At 38.8% G+C, this 15,690-nt stretch overlaps 1 protein-coding gene across 1 annotated transcript in view; it reads right to left on the reverse strand.

Moving 5' to 3' along the window:
• tfb2m (transcription factor B2, mitochondrial) overlaps nt 1-12,273 on the reverse strand; it is a 52,986-nt gene extending 40,713 nt beyond the window's left edge. The window contains exon 1 of the mRNA XM_028796931.2: nt 12,117-12,273. The gene's annotated coding sequence lies outside the window, so the exon portion shown is untranslated. The remainder of the gene's footprint in view (nt 1-12,116) is intronic.
• Between the last annotated feature and the right edge of the window lie 3,417 nt (nt 12,274-15,690).

Consider the following 15,690-nt stretch of genomic DNA (forward strand, 5'->3'; position numbering starts at 1 on the left):
TTGACTGTATTTTTTTCCCATGCATGAGTGGATGTTAACCACATTTTCCACTGCAATTACTGCAGTAGACTGACTAAGAATAACCTATTCCACTGTCATGAGAATTGTACATTGTACAAAAAAACATTTTAATGTGCACACAAGTATTAATACAGGTTTGCATGGCCCCATAAAGTGATAGTTTTCAAGGAGGGGGGCACTAATGAGGCACTAATGAAGAGAAGGAATCACATTGCATGACAGTTGCAGTCAAAATATAGAACCTTTTTATTGAACAAACTGTGCACACAAGTATTAATACAGGTTTGCATGGCCCCATAAAGTGATAGTTTTCAAGGAGGGGGGGCACTAATGAGGCACTAATGAAGAGAAGGAATCACATTGCATGACAGTTGCAGTCAAAATATAGAACCTTTTTATTGAACAAATTTTGCAAACAGCATAAAACTAAAATTTTGACAACATATTGTCAACCATCCAAAGAGGTTGTCAAAAGTTGTATTGCACTGAACATGTCTTAGAAAAGGAACTCTAAAGAATCGCAAATGCAAGAATGGCAATCAGTGTCTATTTCCTCCGATATTTGGAGGAATGAAAAATCATGGAGGGTGGGTGCGTCCTGGGAAAGTTTTCATGTAATTAAATAAACATATTTGTACTAAAGCGGTTTTGTTTTGGAGCTGTGACTCATCTGGTTTTGGTGTTCCACAAGTGTGTTGTAGGCGCCTTCGTTTATTGTTTTTATCCATGCAGTCTTGTTTTTGTTTTTCTATGGCTGTATCGTTAGCTAGAAGTTGTTTGCTGATGGCGGCAGATTCGCATGCTGAAGTGACGATGGCGGCAGACCCAGGTGTGGAGGTGTACATTACTAAACGAAGGTGGTATATGTGGTGGTGTGGACGGTCATGTTCGGGCAGCGGTGGCAGTGTGTACAGCGTGCCTGTGGCCTCTGGCATCTGTGCATATATACTGTACAACCTGGCGTGCACGCTTTACCTCAAGTTGCTTGGGCGTGACCTACTGAGTCTGGGAAGCTACTGGGTTTGACTCTGGGGCGCTGAGTCGCAGTGGGCGTGCGCTTTGATGTGTCCTGCGTCTGTCGTCCGTGCATATATACAAAAACGTTTAGCCAAAACGTTGTTTGGAGGCTCAATTGAGCACATAAATGCATAGCTTTGCTAGCTTAGCCTGGCTTAGCTAAAGTAAAGATTATAAAACGGGATTGTGTAACGGCCAAATATAACCAAAACAATTGTTCAGCCTTACTTATGAAATGTAATCCCCCAGGATCTGGTTTGGAGCGTACAGCGGTTTGTACAATCCCAAGCAGCACATTATTCATTACTTCACTGCACAGCAGTGCCACTCACAATATGGCGGCGACGTTGACGTACGATTCTGCTAGTCATGAGGCGTCTAGTTATTCTCTGTCAATGTTTAACTATGCCACCATGGCAACTTGTTGGCGTACACGCGTTAAGTCAAGTTTAGTTTACAGGTTGTGTTGTGTTGTTTGGGCGCCACTCACTGAGTTTGGGAAGCCGCTGGGTTTGACTGTTGGGTGCTGTGCGAGTGCGCGTTTTGCACGGGTTGCGTCTCTCATCTGTGCATATATACAACCTTCGTAAACATTACTAAACGAAAGGTTTATATGCGGTGGTGTGCGCGTTCGGGCTGCAGTTGTATTGTGACCTGAAGTTTAGTTTACAGGTTGTGTTGCTTGGGCGCTACCTACCGAGTCTGGGAAGCCGCTGGGTTTGACTCTAGGGCGCTGAGTCGCAGTGCGCGTGCGCTTCGATGCGTCCTGCGTCCGTGCATATAATTATACAACTGTGGTTTAGTAAGATAGATAGTGAATATTTTTTGTAAGCCAACTACACTTTCTGTTAATGTTAACAATCTCTGTACACTGACACGTTAAAAGTGACTTTTTAAACAACTTTACCATCATTAAACCGCATAATATTTAAACTAATAAATAATAACAATAAAATAAATAATAGTGCAACTTCCAGTAATAATACCATTACTTCAAAACTTCAAGCCCACGTACATTATACAGTATTCACCAAATAAAAATAAAACAAGTGCAACTTGTGCAGAGTGTAAAGTGCAACTCTTTACCAACTGAATCATCATTAAGGCAAATTGCATTAATATGGACCTTGCTTCAAGCTAAGCTATATACATAAATAATAAAACTGCAACTTGCATTTATAATGCCATTTGTGGTATAGTGGGTCCGCGGCTTCAAAAAAAAAAAAAAAAAAAAAAGTCAGTTTTTAAATCCAGTTCGCCGTATCCGTCTCTGTGGGCACGACTGCTTGACTGCGGGGAGTTGATGAGGTGATTGGGGCGAGTCGCAACCGATCGTTCTCAGTTGCTTCATCGGCTTACTGCGGCATGTGAATAAGGTGCTGCGCCCACGGAGACATAAATTTATGGGCCAGCAGGATAGGGGGAAGGCAAAAAGAAAAGATAGAACACAAGGAGGTTAAAGAAGGGAAAAGGCAGTCATGGGAGACGACCCAGACACCAGGAAGGTGAAGGCAGCACGAGCTGGGGCTCCGTGAGGAAGCATAGGCTGTGGCGATCTAGGGGCTGGTTCACCCCACTGACTAAGCACGTAGAGTGGGGCGCGCGAAATGTAAGACCTCCCAATGGATCTGAGGAGCGAATGAGTGAGCGCAAAGGAAGACGGGAGGTGTGCCGACCTCGGACGGTCTGGCTGCGCACTGTGGTGGCAGCCAAGGCAGGGGTTGGCAGAAAGCAGTTCGTGCTGCAAAGGCTCCGCCAGCATTGCCAGTGAAGGGTGAGCCGTGGAGACAGAAGGTGGTGTGCTGCGATCAGGCAAGGAGAGAGACTGCATTTTAACCTCTATTTTAACGGATTTATTTATTATGGATTTTATCCCCACGTTTCACTGGTTTTATGGATTTGCTATTTATTTGGTTACTGTATTTTTCTGAACACTGCACAATGGACATTTTTGGTTTTACTTTTGACTGTTTTTAACAAAAGCACTTGAGCACTTTCCACCATCCCTTGGCTTCAATGAGATTTCTCAGCTCATAACTATCGATGGTGTTGGTTCACAAGGCTCCCATGTGGGAAGAGGGAGTCTGTAGGGGACCGGCATCGTCACACTATTATACAGTAACCAGGTATAATAAACAGTATTGAAAAAAAATAAACCAAGTACAACTTGGCTTCCAGTATTATCCAGTAGTATAGAAACAGTATTCACACATTTGAACATAATGGTCCACATCCGACCTTTTAAAACCAAAGTATCTCCAGACAACAGACACAGCTCATTTTTTCGGCAAAAGTTCTTCTGTATCATCATGTTCAACTTTATCGTCTGCTACAGCTTCCGTTTAGGAACGTTTTCTGTCCATTTTCAACGCTCAATACCTCCACTAACACATGTACTCCGTTGGATGCGTGTTTAGCGGTGCAGCAGTGAAAAAGGTCCCCCCTTAAACAGTTTACCGCTGCGCCATGTTCTGAACGTTGTTTAGCCTATTTAAACCGGTGTTCCGGTATAAGAAAAATCCATATCATAACAAAAATAAAAAAAAGGATTTTGGTATGAACCGGTATACCGTCCAGCACTAAGTGCAGGCCCAAAACATGTGACCCAGTAAGGCTGGAACTTGATTGCAGCATTCACAGGTTGGATCTTGCCCTGGAAACATTTTGGATAGTTTTAAGTGAGACAGATGTGCTCGATATATAATTTTGAGTTTAATAATTGTATGCTTTGCGCATATGGAGCTTGAGTGAATTCTCTGAATTGCTACCTTTATTGATATGTTGAGTGAGAGATCCTTTTCCCATTGTCCTCTTGGATCTTTGAAAGGGATGGACTGTAAAATAATTTTATATATTGCAGAAATGCTGAGTCCTCGAAACTGAGCAATATTTTTTCCAGCATAGAGGAAGGTGCGAGATGAGGAAAATCGGGCAGGTTCTGTTTAACAAAGATTCTAATTTGAAGATAGTGAAAGAAATCTGTTGCTGGAAAGTTAAATTTGTAATGTAATTGTTCATAGGATGCAAAGATATTGTCTATATAAAGATCTCTAAGCAATTTAATCCCAAATGTTTTCCAGATATTAAGAACTGCATATGTCTGCGAGGGTTGAAAAAGATGGTTCTCATGCAGAGGTGCCACAGATAAAAGATTCTCCATCTTAAAATGCTTTCTACATTGGTTCCATATTCTGAGTGAGTGAAGCACAATTGGGTTATTAGTATATTGGCGATAACTTACACTTATTGGGGCACAACGCAGGGAATATAAAGAAGTACTGCAGGATTTTATTTCTATTGCAAACTAAGCCTGTGTATGATGTTCATCTATAAGTGTCTGTGTCCAGGTTTTTATAGTTTGTATGTTTGCTGCCCAGTAATAAAACTGAAAGTTAGGTAGAGCCATGCCACCTTCTGCCTTAGGTCTTTGTAGGGTCGCTCTTTGGATACATGGATGTTTTCAGTTCCAAATAAATTAGGTTATAGTTGAATCTAATTGCTTAAAAAATGATTTATTGATGTATATTGGAATGTTTTGAAATAAAAAGAGAAGCTTAGGAAGGATATTCATCTTAACAATGTTAATTCTTCCAGCTAGAGTGAGATGAAGCGTTGACCATCTATGCAAGTCTTGCTTAATTTTTTCCATACAGACGCCGAGATTTTGTTGATAAAGAGCTTTATGTTTACTTGTGATATGTACCCCTAGGTATTTAAACTGATCTGCAATAATAAAAGGGAAGGTGTCCAATCTAATATTGAATGCTTCAGAATTCACTGTAAAGAGCACACTTTTATTTAAATTCTGAGACCAGAGCTCTTTTGAAATTCTGTAAGTGCTGTTAAGACTGCAGGAACAGTATTTTGTGGGTCTGATATATATATAGTACCATATCATCTGCATATAGAGAGATTTTCTGTTCCAAGTCCTTCTCTGGTAATCCCCTTTATCAGATAAGCATTTCGATAGTGAACTGCCAGTGGTTCAATGGCGATTGCAAATCGCAGTGGTGACAAGAGGCATCCTTTTCTGGTACCACGTTCTAGTTTAAAGTAGTCTGAATAAATGTTAATACAAACTGAAGCTTCTGGATTGGTATACAGTAGTTTGATCGATGCACAAATATTCAGGCCAAACCTAAATTTCTCATATGTAGTGAAAAGGTAGTTTCCATTCAATCATATCAAATGCTTTTTCTGCATCCAACGATAATATCATCTCTGTGGTGTTTGACTTTGCAGGTGAATATATTACATTAAACAAGGGTCAAAGATTGGAAGCTAAGTGTCAGCCTTTAATAAATCCAGTTTGATCTTGTGATATTACCGAAGGCAGCACTTTCTCCATCCTTCTAGATAGGACTCTGGAGAGTATTTTAACATTATTATTCAGAAGTGAAATTGGTCTGTATGATGCACATTGTAATTAGTCCTTATTTTGTTTAGGAAAAACGGTGATTAATGCTTGGTGAAAAGTTTGAGGTAGAATTTGACTGTCTTTAGCTTCTGTAAATGTTGCTAATAAGAGGGGAGCTAGCTGAGTGGAGAATTTCTTATAAAATTCTAAAGGATGGCGATCAGGGCCTGCTGCTTTCCCGCTTTGAAGTGACTTTATAGCATCTAGTAATTCTGATAGCGCCAGAGGTTTATCCAGTGTCTCTGCACTAAAAGTATCTATTTGTAGTATCTGCAATGAATCCAGAAATGCATTAAATTGTGTGTTATCTTCTTTAAACTCAGTAGACTATAAGGATTTATAGTAGTCTCTAAATGTGTGCATTATATTTTTATGGTCAATGATTTTTATCTCCGTTCGTGTTGGTGATTGCTGGGATTGCATTGCAAACTTCTTGCTTGTGGATTTGTTGAGCTAAGAGCTTATTAGCTTTCTCTCCGTGTTTATAATAATGATGTCTTGATTTAAAAATGAGTTGTTCAGTTTCTTTGGTTGTTAAGAGGTTGAGTTCTGAATGCAGAGCCTGATTTTTACTATGAAGAGCCTCACTTGGACACCTGGCATGTTCTTGATCTATTCTAGTAATTTCACTGGTTAGCTCTAATACCTTCTTGGTTTCTAATTTATTTCTGTGGGAAACATATGAAATAATCTGTCCTCTTAAGAAGGCCTTTAGAGTTTCCCAGAGTATTCCTGCACAGACCTCTGAGGATGTATTTGTCTCTAAGAAGAAACTTCTTTGTTTTGATATAAATTCTGTACAGTTCTCGTCTGCTAATAAAAGTGGGTTAAGACGCCATCTGCGAGATGAGTGTGTGGGGCATAATGATTTTAGCTCCAAGATCAGAGGGGCATGGTTGGAAATAACAATACAGTGATCCCTCGCTATATCGCGCTTCGCCTTTCACGGCTTCACTCCATCGCGGATTTTATATGTAAGCATATTTAAATATATATCGCGGAGTTTTCGCTGCTTCGCGGGTTTCTGCGGACAATGGGTCTTTTAATTTCTGGTATATGCTTCCTCAGTTGGTTTGCCCAGTTGATTTCATACAAGGGACGCTATTGGCAGATGGCTGAGAAGCTACCCAACTTACTTTCTCTCTCTCTCTTTTGCGCTGACGTAGGGGGGTGTGAGCAGGGGGGCTGTTCGCACACCTAGACGATAGGGACGTTGCTACCTTCTGTGTGCATGTTCGCATACTTAAAAGCTCAAAGGGCACGTATTGATTTTGGACTTTGTTTTTCTCTGGCTCTCTCTCTCTCTTCCTGCTCCTGACGGAGGGGGTGTGAGCTGCCGCCTTCAACAGCTTTGTACCGGCGGTGCTTCGCATACTTAACACTAGAATTACCAGAGTCTACGAAAAAACTCGTAGATCCGGCCCACCTTAAAACCGTTCTCACCTCTCTTTTGTCTTCTAAATGTGCCGATTAAGAGGAGCAGCCGGCTATTCCATCCCCCACCGTCGCAGAACGTTCACTAAGTTTTCCCAGCTCATGGCTTGTTTGATTATCTGGGAGTGACTGAACTGCTGGAGTTTTAGAATAGTAATAATAGATCGCTATTTGGAATACATGCATTTCATGCGTGTTCCGTTTCTACAGTAATCTGTGTAAACACATTGCTAAAACAGAAACTTTTTCATATTTTAGTAATAAATGTTACAAAATGTAGAATGTGTAAAGCCTCAAAAATTTGTAAATTGGTATGCACTGTCAGTTAATGAGATTGTTATATTTTCATGTGGGATGCTCCTTTTAAAATATTTTTTTAACAATTGAGACTGCAATTAACATGAACAACTGTCCTTATAACTTATTTTTTTCAAGATCCATAACACATAGACAGACAGAGCACTGTGTAATACAGAGACAGACAGGCAGAGATATACAAACAAACAGGGAAGGCACATGTACTGAAAGAAAAAAAAATCAACATGCGCGTTGTTTCTGTAGCACTGAATGAGCTCACCCGCTGTAACATCACCCCTCCCCCGATCTGGCTCTCTAAGTAACAGCGCAAGTACAGACGCAAACCAAGTGTAATCAAGAGTACTGGTTCGATCCCCACTCACTCCTATATTTGCCGTTTTCAGTAGTAAGCTGCTCTTTTTGTTAATATTATACAGTACACACATGCACTTGATTTGTGTCTGTACTTGAGCTGTTACTTAGAGAGTCAGATCGTGGGGAGGGGTGATGTTAGAGCAGGTGAGCTCATTTAGTGCTGCAGAACAACGCGCATGTTGATTTTTTTTTTCTTTCAGTACATGTGCCTTCCTTGTTTGTTTGTATATCTCTGCCTGTCTGTCTCTGTATTACATAGTGCTCTGTCTGTCTGTGTGTTATGGATCTTGAAAAAAATAAGTTATAAGGACGGTTTGATGACTTGGAGCACCACTGCCTTACTGTGCCACAAAGACGCGAGTTCGATTCCCAGCTTTGAAGAAAGTGCTTTTTTTTTCCTCAAACGGACATTGAATTTATAAATTGGTATGCACTGTAAATCGTTAACTTTAAAATGTCAATTGCGGTTATTTCTGTTGATTAATTAATGCTTTTTTACTTAGAGTCAGAACAGGAGCTTTTTCAGCTTATTCAGCTTCTGATCTGACTCAAACAGCGCCAGTATAACTTCACACCCAACCTGACGCTGTTCGTTTTCAAATAATATTGCATTACTTCGACGATGTTTTCTGATTGGTACTATTCGCGTCATAAAATGATACCTTCAAAACGTCACATATATTTGTCTCTTTCTTTTTTTAAAATGTGCGTTGTAGCACTCAGCAACTGGCCACCTGCATGTTCTTGCGCACACTAAACAAGACAGCGCTATATGCAATCATCAGATTCAAATGTTAAGTTATATAGCACAGAATGGAAATCAGCAGTTCTTAGCATTGCACCACGCAAGCTGTCATATCAACCTCCTACTGTAACTTGCTTTCTTTTTTCTTCGGTTATAGTCTTGAATAAAAGTGCACTTGTTTTGTTATACTTTTACATCAACATATGTTCCTGTGTTTGAGCTACATGGGCATGCTCAAAAAATACACGTATAATGCCACGAAAAGTGCATGCAGACACTTCAGTTCGCAAGCATTGGTACGACAATGCACTCACAAGTACACTGCAGAGCTTTAGTGCATCTTTATGTGAAAATAGCATCAGATGGGGAGTGTCTGATGATTGCATATAGCGCTGAAGTTACTGCTCTTTACTATGCTTTCCTCTGCATGTCCTGGAGTACAAAAGAAACAGCATACAGCAACATGTGGGGACTGGCAATACTGGGGGGAAAAAAACACGCGGTCGTATGTATCGTGATACACTGCAGAACTATAGTGCGTCTTTATGTAAAAACCGCAGTGTCAGGTGGGGGGCGGTAGGGATGGATCCTGAACTCGACTGAGACAATGAAAAGTGAATTTTAAAAAAATAAAGCTAACCTTTACAAATATCATAAATTACATCAGCTGTTACAGACTGAAATCAAATGTATCTTTTTATTCTAAAATAGTGAAAATAAGAACACTTCTCAAATGGGAGTTGTGCAGGATCGAACTCATGACGTTCTAATTCCCAGTCAGCGACTGATACTGTTACACCACGGAAGCAGTGATAGTTAATTCATATCAATGTCTCACACTAAGGCGGGTTTTTTTGGCGGTGGCTTTTTTTTGTATCTTTTGTGAAAGTGTTTCTTTGATATTTGGACTTCAGGCTTCATACATTATATAGTTTATGCCTACATTTTGTCAATTGCTACTAGAATATATAACACGTTTCTGTTTTAACAATGTGTTTACACAGATTACTGTAGAAATGCAACACATATGAAATGCGTGTGTTTCAAATAACAATCTTATTATTTCTACTCTAAAACTCCACTTCACTCCCAGATAATCAATCAAGGCAAGAGCTGGGAAAAGCCTGTTTACGTTCTAAGTCGTTGGGGGGATGGAATAGCCAGCTGCTGGCAGCTTGTCTTTATCAGTACATTTAGATGACAAAAGACGCTGGCAGAGAGGTGAGAAAGGTTTTAAGAAGCGATTTAAGGTGGGCCGGATATACGAGTTTTTTCGTAGGCTCTGGTAATTCTAGTGTTAAAAGCCAAACAGTCCTATTGATTTTTTTTTTGACTGCTTGCTTTGTTCTCTCTCTCTCTCCTGACGTGCACTCCTTTGAAAAGGAAGATATGTTTGCATTCTTTTAATTGTGAGACAGAACTGTCATCTCTGTCTTGTCATGGAGCACAGTTTAAACTTTTGAAAAAGAGACAAATGTTTGTTTGTAGTGTTTGAATAACGTTCCTGTCTCTCTACAACCTCCTGTGTTTCTGCGCAAATCTGTGACCCAAGCATGACAATATAAAAATAACCATATAAACATATGGTTTCTACTTCGCGGATTTTCTTATTTCGCGGGTGGCTCTGGAACGCAACCCCCGCGATGGAGGAGGGATTACTGTAGTGTCGTACTTGCAAAATTTAATCGTAAGCAAGAAATTATTATCTATAAAGAAATAATCAATTCTTGAGTAGCAATGATGCACTGGTGAGTAGAAGGAATATGTTCTTGAGTTTGGGTTTAGAAACCTCCAGGGGTCTGATAAGTTCTGGTCAGTTAAAAACTGTAATTGTCTTTGCAGTGTTAGATGTCATCCCCCCGTGACAGGAGACCTATCTAAGAGTGGATTTAAAACACAAAGTCCCCAGCCATTATGAGTGTTCACATTGGGAATGGATGCAAATACATTTTGCATGAATTCCCCATCATCGACACTGGGTGCATAAACATTTATCAAAATCACTTTACAGTTAAATAAATTGCCCATGACAATCACATATCTCCCTTCAGGATCAGATACTACATCTGATACCACAAATGAGACTGTTCTATGTATCAGAATTCCCACACCTCTAGTTTTCTTTGTAAAGCTGGAATGGAACTTTTGGCCAGTCCAGTCTTTTTGCAGCCGGACCAGATCCTTGTTTAGTAAATGGGTCTCCTGTAAAAATACTATTTTAGCATTTAGACCTGTTAGGTGAAAGAATACTTTCTCTTTAATTCGTGATTCAGGCCGTTAACATTCCAGCTCATGAAGTTAATTGTCCCATCATGGAGACATTGATTCTGAATTTTTGATGTCATTTTGTAGTCTTAACTGGAAGTGAGACAGCTTTAACCTTAATTTCCAATTTTCCCACAAGTTATTGCCATGTAAAAAATTACATTTTCGCATAATCTGAGATTACAATGTTGTCACAAATCAATCTGATGTAATACTAATCTTTTCAAGTTTTTGTTCAGTTTATAATATAACAGATCCATGCATTGGGCATATAAAAATCAGGTCAAATTTCAAACTAAGTTTTTTTCTCCTTCAACATGTTGTTTATTGTTTACAATGGTGACATTGAATGAGCTACTACATGTTTTGCTCATTCCAAACTAAATTTAAAAAAAAAACATTTATCAAACCTTCTAGTCATTGTCCAGTCTCCTGCATTGCACGTATCATGACGATGCTGTTGCTTTGAAACAAAACCATATGTCTGGACCACTTAATTGTTAGAAAGTAATTGGTGGTGTTTGTTAGGCTTCTGAAGAAAGTTGAGCGTCTTACAGTACACCAAATGTAATGACTGCTAGGAACGCACATACTGCATATAAGTAAATAATATGACAGAATGACTTATTAATGCAATTATAAGTAGTCAGGTTTTCAGACTAAATATGGATAAGTCCAAACACATAAGCCATATCAGTTGTGTGAACAACTACTGATAGCATCTTCAAGACGCAGGGTATGATTCAGTAAAGGACCAGGCGACATGCAGTCTATGGCAGGTTCTACTCGACAATTCCTGATCGGGCCAATTACTTTTAGTGATTTGGGATGTGTAAGAAAAACATTAGTACTCGCAGAAAAAAATCATTCAGAAGCATGCATACAAGGGCTGTGGGCGCGATTAAAACCCATCACACTGTAACCACGAAGCAACAGTTCTAAACCGTGCACCATTGTGGGCCCAAGTAACTATTGTGGATATCCAGATACACTTGCTGCTGACTGATGTGTGCTACAATCTACTATTTGGGATAAAATGCTATAATATTAGTGCATTATTTCTTTAATCGTAATAGTTGATCTCAAGGTAGACGAGACAAGCTACACAAAGAGCAAAACATGATGGAAAATATTCAGTTAGATGTTAACTGTGTTACCTCATGCCTAGACCAATGTATTGTTTTTTATTTCTATTATGGATTTCCGGTTCAGAATTACCGTAATTCTACTTTCTAATAAAAAAATGTAAAATCGCAATCTACATTATATAATACATTCACCAGTTATTCCAGCAAGCGGAATCGTTTAAAAGCATTAACATATTTTTTTTTTCAAATTAATTTATGTGCGCCTACAACTTACATATTAGTTATGCAGTAAACGACGTTTGCAGCATTCCTCATACACTTTAACAGTTAACGCTTTAACATGTTGATCGAACTTATACTCCTTCTACTGATTAAAACTGATAAGTCTTAACTTATTATGCCAAGGACTTTTCATTTCATAAATCTGCAATAATAATAATAACAATAATAAACTTACCTTTCACGTTAAATGCATCAGAGAATAATGCACAACTCCCTCCTGCATCCCATGCAGCGCAAGTGACATTGAGACTGAGAAACAGCGAGCGTGGTGAGTGACCTCGCTTGGTCGTCGTTCCTTCCAGGCGCTCCGTGCTACGTCACGACGTGACGTCGTCACATGGCTTTCTGGGATTTGTATTTTTTATTGCAACAGTGAACTCATATCAGATATAATACTGATATCGTGTTCTGCAAAATTTTGCGAATATTTACTTCACCTTTTCGTGAACAACACAAATGGTTACTGAGATGACTGGCCGGCTCTTGCCAAATATTTTTTAAGTAAATGGTATTTTACTTCACTGCATTTAAGCCACGTGGAGAGCGGAAGGACAACATTAAAAAGCGGCATCCCCAGGTGTTATTTGGACTGTGCTTATGAAGGGATTAAAAAAGTAACTATAAAACCAGCAGTCAGGGCGGGTTAACCAAAAACACCAGAAAAGATAAGGGATTTTAATAGATTTGGTGGAAGTTTTTCAGTTCAGTAAGGGATATGAGCAGTGCCACAACTGAAAGAAATGTAGTATAGATATACTGTATTAAAAAAGAAAGAAACGCCTTCTCTACTCAGTGAGTGGTTATTATTTGGCAGCAAAAATGTGGGTGTTTTAAACAAGATTGGATTTACCTTTGAATCTTGTTCAAACTGAAAACGTGGTTAGCAGTAACAGACAAATGAACGTGCCTTCAACTTGTGTTATACTTTCCACTTTAATATTATTTTTGGCCGCTGATCAATATTCAGTTTAATTCAGTTTATTCTTATTCAGAGTACTTGCACTTAAGAGTCCAGCATGCTATAAAATAGCTTTACACAGTGTATTTACAGTACCACATCAAAGCCACAATGGCAACAAAATAACCACAAAGCAAGCACTCAATCACGACAGAAATAATATCTTTATACTTAGATTGTAGTCCTAGGGTGTTGTACCGTGTTAGCCATTATGAATGTAGTGAGAAGTCAAGCAAAATGACACCTTTTGTTTGCTAACTAAAAAGATTACAATATGCAAGCTATCGAGGCAATCTGAAGAAGAGACCTGAGTTGCCTCAAAAGCTTGCATATTGTAATCTTTTTAGTTAGTCAATAAAAGGTGTCATTTTGCTTGAATTCTCACTACTTAGATTGTATTAAAGAATCTTTCAACACAAATCCACAAACAGGTTCAGTCAGTAGATGCAAGGTAATATTCATTAGAGACAGATGAAGCAGTCATCTGAGGTGCTGTTGTTGCTCCTGTTGATATCTTCTCCATTTGTTGTAGGACAACAATTCAGGAGTCCTGGGTTCAATCAGATAAGCAGGGTCGAGTAATGGTGGGGTCTCAACATGCAAGGGTGTGGTAACATTTTTTGTAACTTTAAGATAATATTGTTTTGATACAATAATCCAGTCAGTGTTTAACTAAGAGTTTTACCCCATCTTTTCTTGAAGTCTCTGTAAACTAAAGAATTTTCTCAGCTTTTCTCCTAGCATAGCCCAATAACTGCGGTGGGTTGGCACCCTGCCCAGGATTGTTTCCTGCCTTGTGCCCTGTGTTGGCTGGGATTGGCTCCAGCAGACCCCCGTGACCCTGTGTTCGGATTCAGCGGGTTGGACAATGGATGGATGGATAGCCCAATAAATTCCTTTGCATACAGCACAAGAATAAAAACAAAGGCAAGAAAAGCATACCAAAATAAAAAACGAGCGCTGTAACAAAGTGAAAATAATAATAATAATCAGAAACAAAAAATTATCTAAATAGGCTATTTATATGAGAGCAAATCTTATTAAATACAGATATCACAGTGATGTTATCATTAATTTGCACAGCTGCCTAGACACTCCCTAAACAATGCTTTTATGTATAAACTGTATGTTCCATCCTATGTATGCTTTTTATTTGTTTATTTTTATTAATTAATTTGCTTATTTATTTTGTATTGTATTTTTGTCAGCTGTTCACAACATGCAAGTAAGAATTTAATTTCATTCTATTTATGTACAGTACTCACAACAATAAACCTGATGTAACTTGACTTGACCTAGATGAAAAGATAGCCTTAAATGTGAAAGAATAATTTAAAGTTGACTACATTACAGCTGAGTATTTTGGTTTGCAGTGTGTACTTTGAAATATATAAGATTTGGTCCTGGAAAACTACTGAGATGATCAAGAAAACAAAGAATATACCAGAAGAAAGGCTGATGTAATACACAAAATGTACTGAAGGATGACTAATAAGTAAACAACCAGAATGACAGTTGTTACATGCACAGAAATTTAAATTGTTGTTGTCTCTACTCAAAGGTATAAGAAGATCCAGAAAAATAATAAAATTGACTTTTATTTTATATAAGTCATTTGGGTATAAGCTGATGAACCAATCAGAGTAAATGTATGCATTAATTGACACCGTTATAATTAAGTTATCAATAATTATGAGTCTCTGCTTTCATTCTGTGATCATTCTAACCTTGCTGTAATAGACTGCTTGAGAGGAATGCTCCCTCTTCATGAAGTGATATTAAAGACACATAGAACTATTCTTCTCCTACCTGGTTTCTAATAGAAAGAGGGTCTAATCATAAGACAAGGGGCCTCATTTATAAACAGAGCCTTTGATCAAAAATATTGCATACATGCACATGTTCCCATGCACACTTCAAGATGTATGACAACTAAACTTGGCATAAAGCCATGCATATTTTCACAGCAGCCTTACACCATACGTACACACTTTTCTGTTCGGTTTTGCAAACTGGCAGCACCCAGTGTCAAAGTAGTGCTTAGGATTTATAACAAGATTGAACTGTCTAGACAATTTAACTTGAAGAATAATTATGCCAATTTTTAATAAAATCTAGGGGGCTGTTCCCCCTGCTTGCTTCACTCGCCCACCCCCCATTGCCATTTTGCACATCTGCTGCTTGCATTGCGAAGAGGGGGGCTGAATGCACACTAAGGAGATTCGGTCAGATCTGCTGTTGGCTTGCTGTGTGATCTGCATGTTGTGTGACGCTACAAACATTTAAAAGCCTGTACAGCAGCTGTCCTTTTGTCTCTGAGAAAAAATCACGTCTCGTCTCCTTCCAAGCCTTCCAAGATTTTTTTTATAATAGAGAGACAATTTACTGGCAGCCAAGCTGTTTCATATGGACATACAGACATGGCAGCTGCAATAAGTGCTTTTTACATTATATGCATTAAACATCACAGTAAATCTTAAGTAGATACTAGAGAGCTCTGCCCCCTGCTCGCTTTGCTCACCAACCCTGGTGCGGGACCTATGCGCTAGTCATTTCCCGGATCTGCCACTTTCGAAACTATTATAGCTACCAATTCATCACATGCAGGTTTATTATATATGCGAGCGTGATCTTTTGGAGTTCATATAGAAATCCAAGAAAACTTCTTTGTCCGTGTTTTTCAGATAAATTTCATGTAAAGTGCGATACTTGTAGATGTATGGATTTGTATCCATTATTGGCTGTAGATTCTCTAAATACGTCCAATCATTTAACTCTTTCGATTCTATGT

The sequence above is a fragment of the Erpetoichthys calabaricus genome, chromosome 3 (genome assembly GCF_900747795.2).
Source record: "Erpetoichthys calabaricus chromosome 3, fErpCal1.3, whole genome shotgun sequence".
In the NCBI taxonomy this organism is placed as follows: Eukaryota; Metazoa; Chordata; class Cladistia; order Polypteriformes; family Polypteridae; genus Erpetoichthys; species Erpetoichthys calabaricus.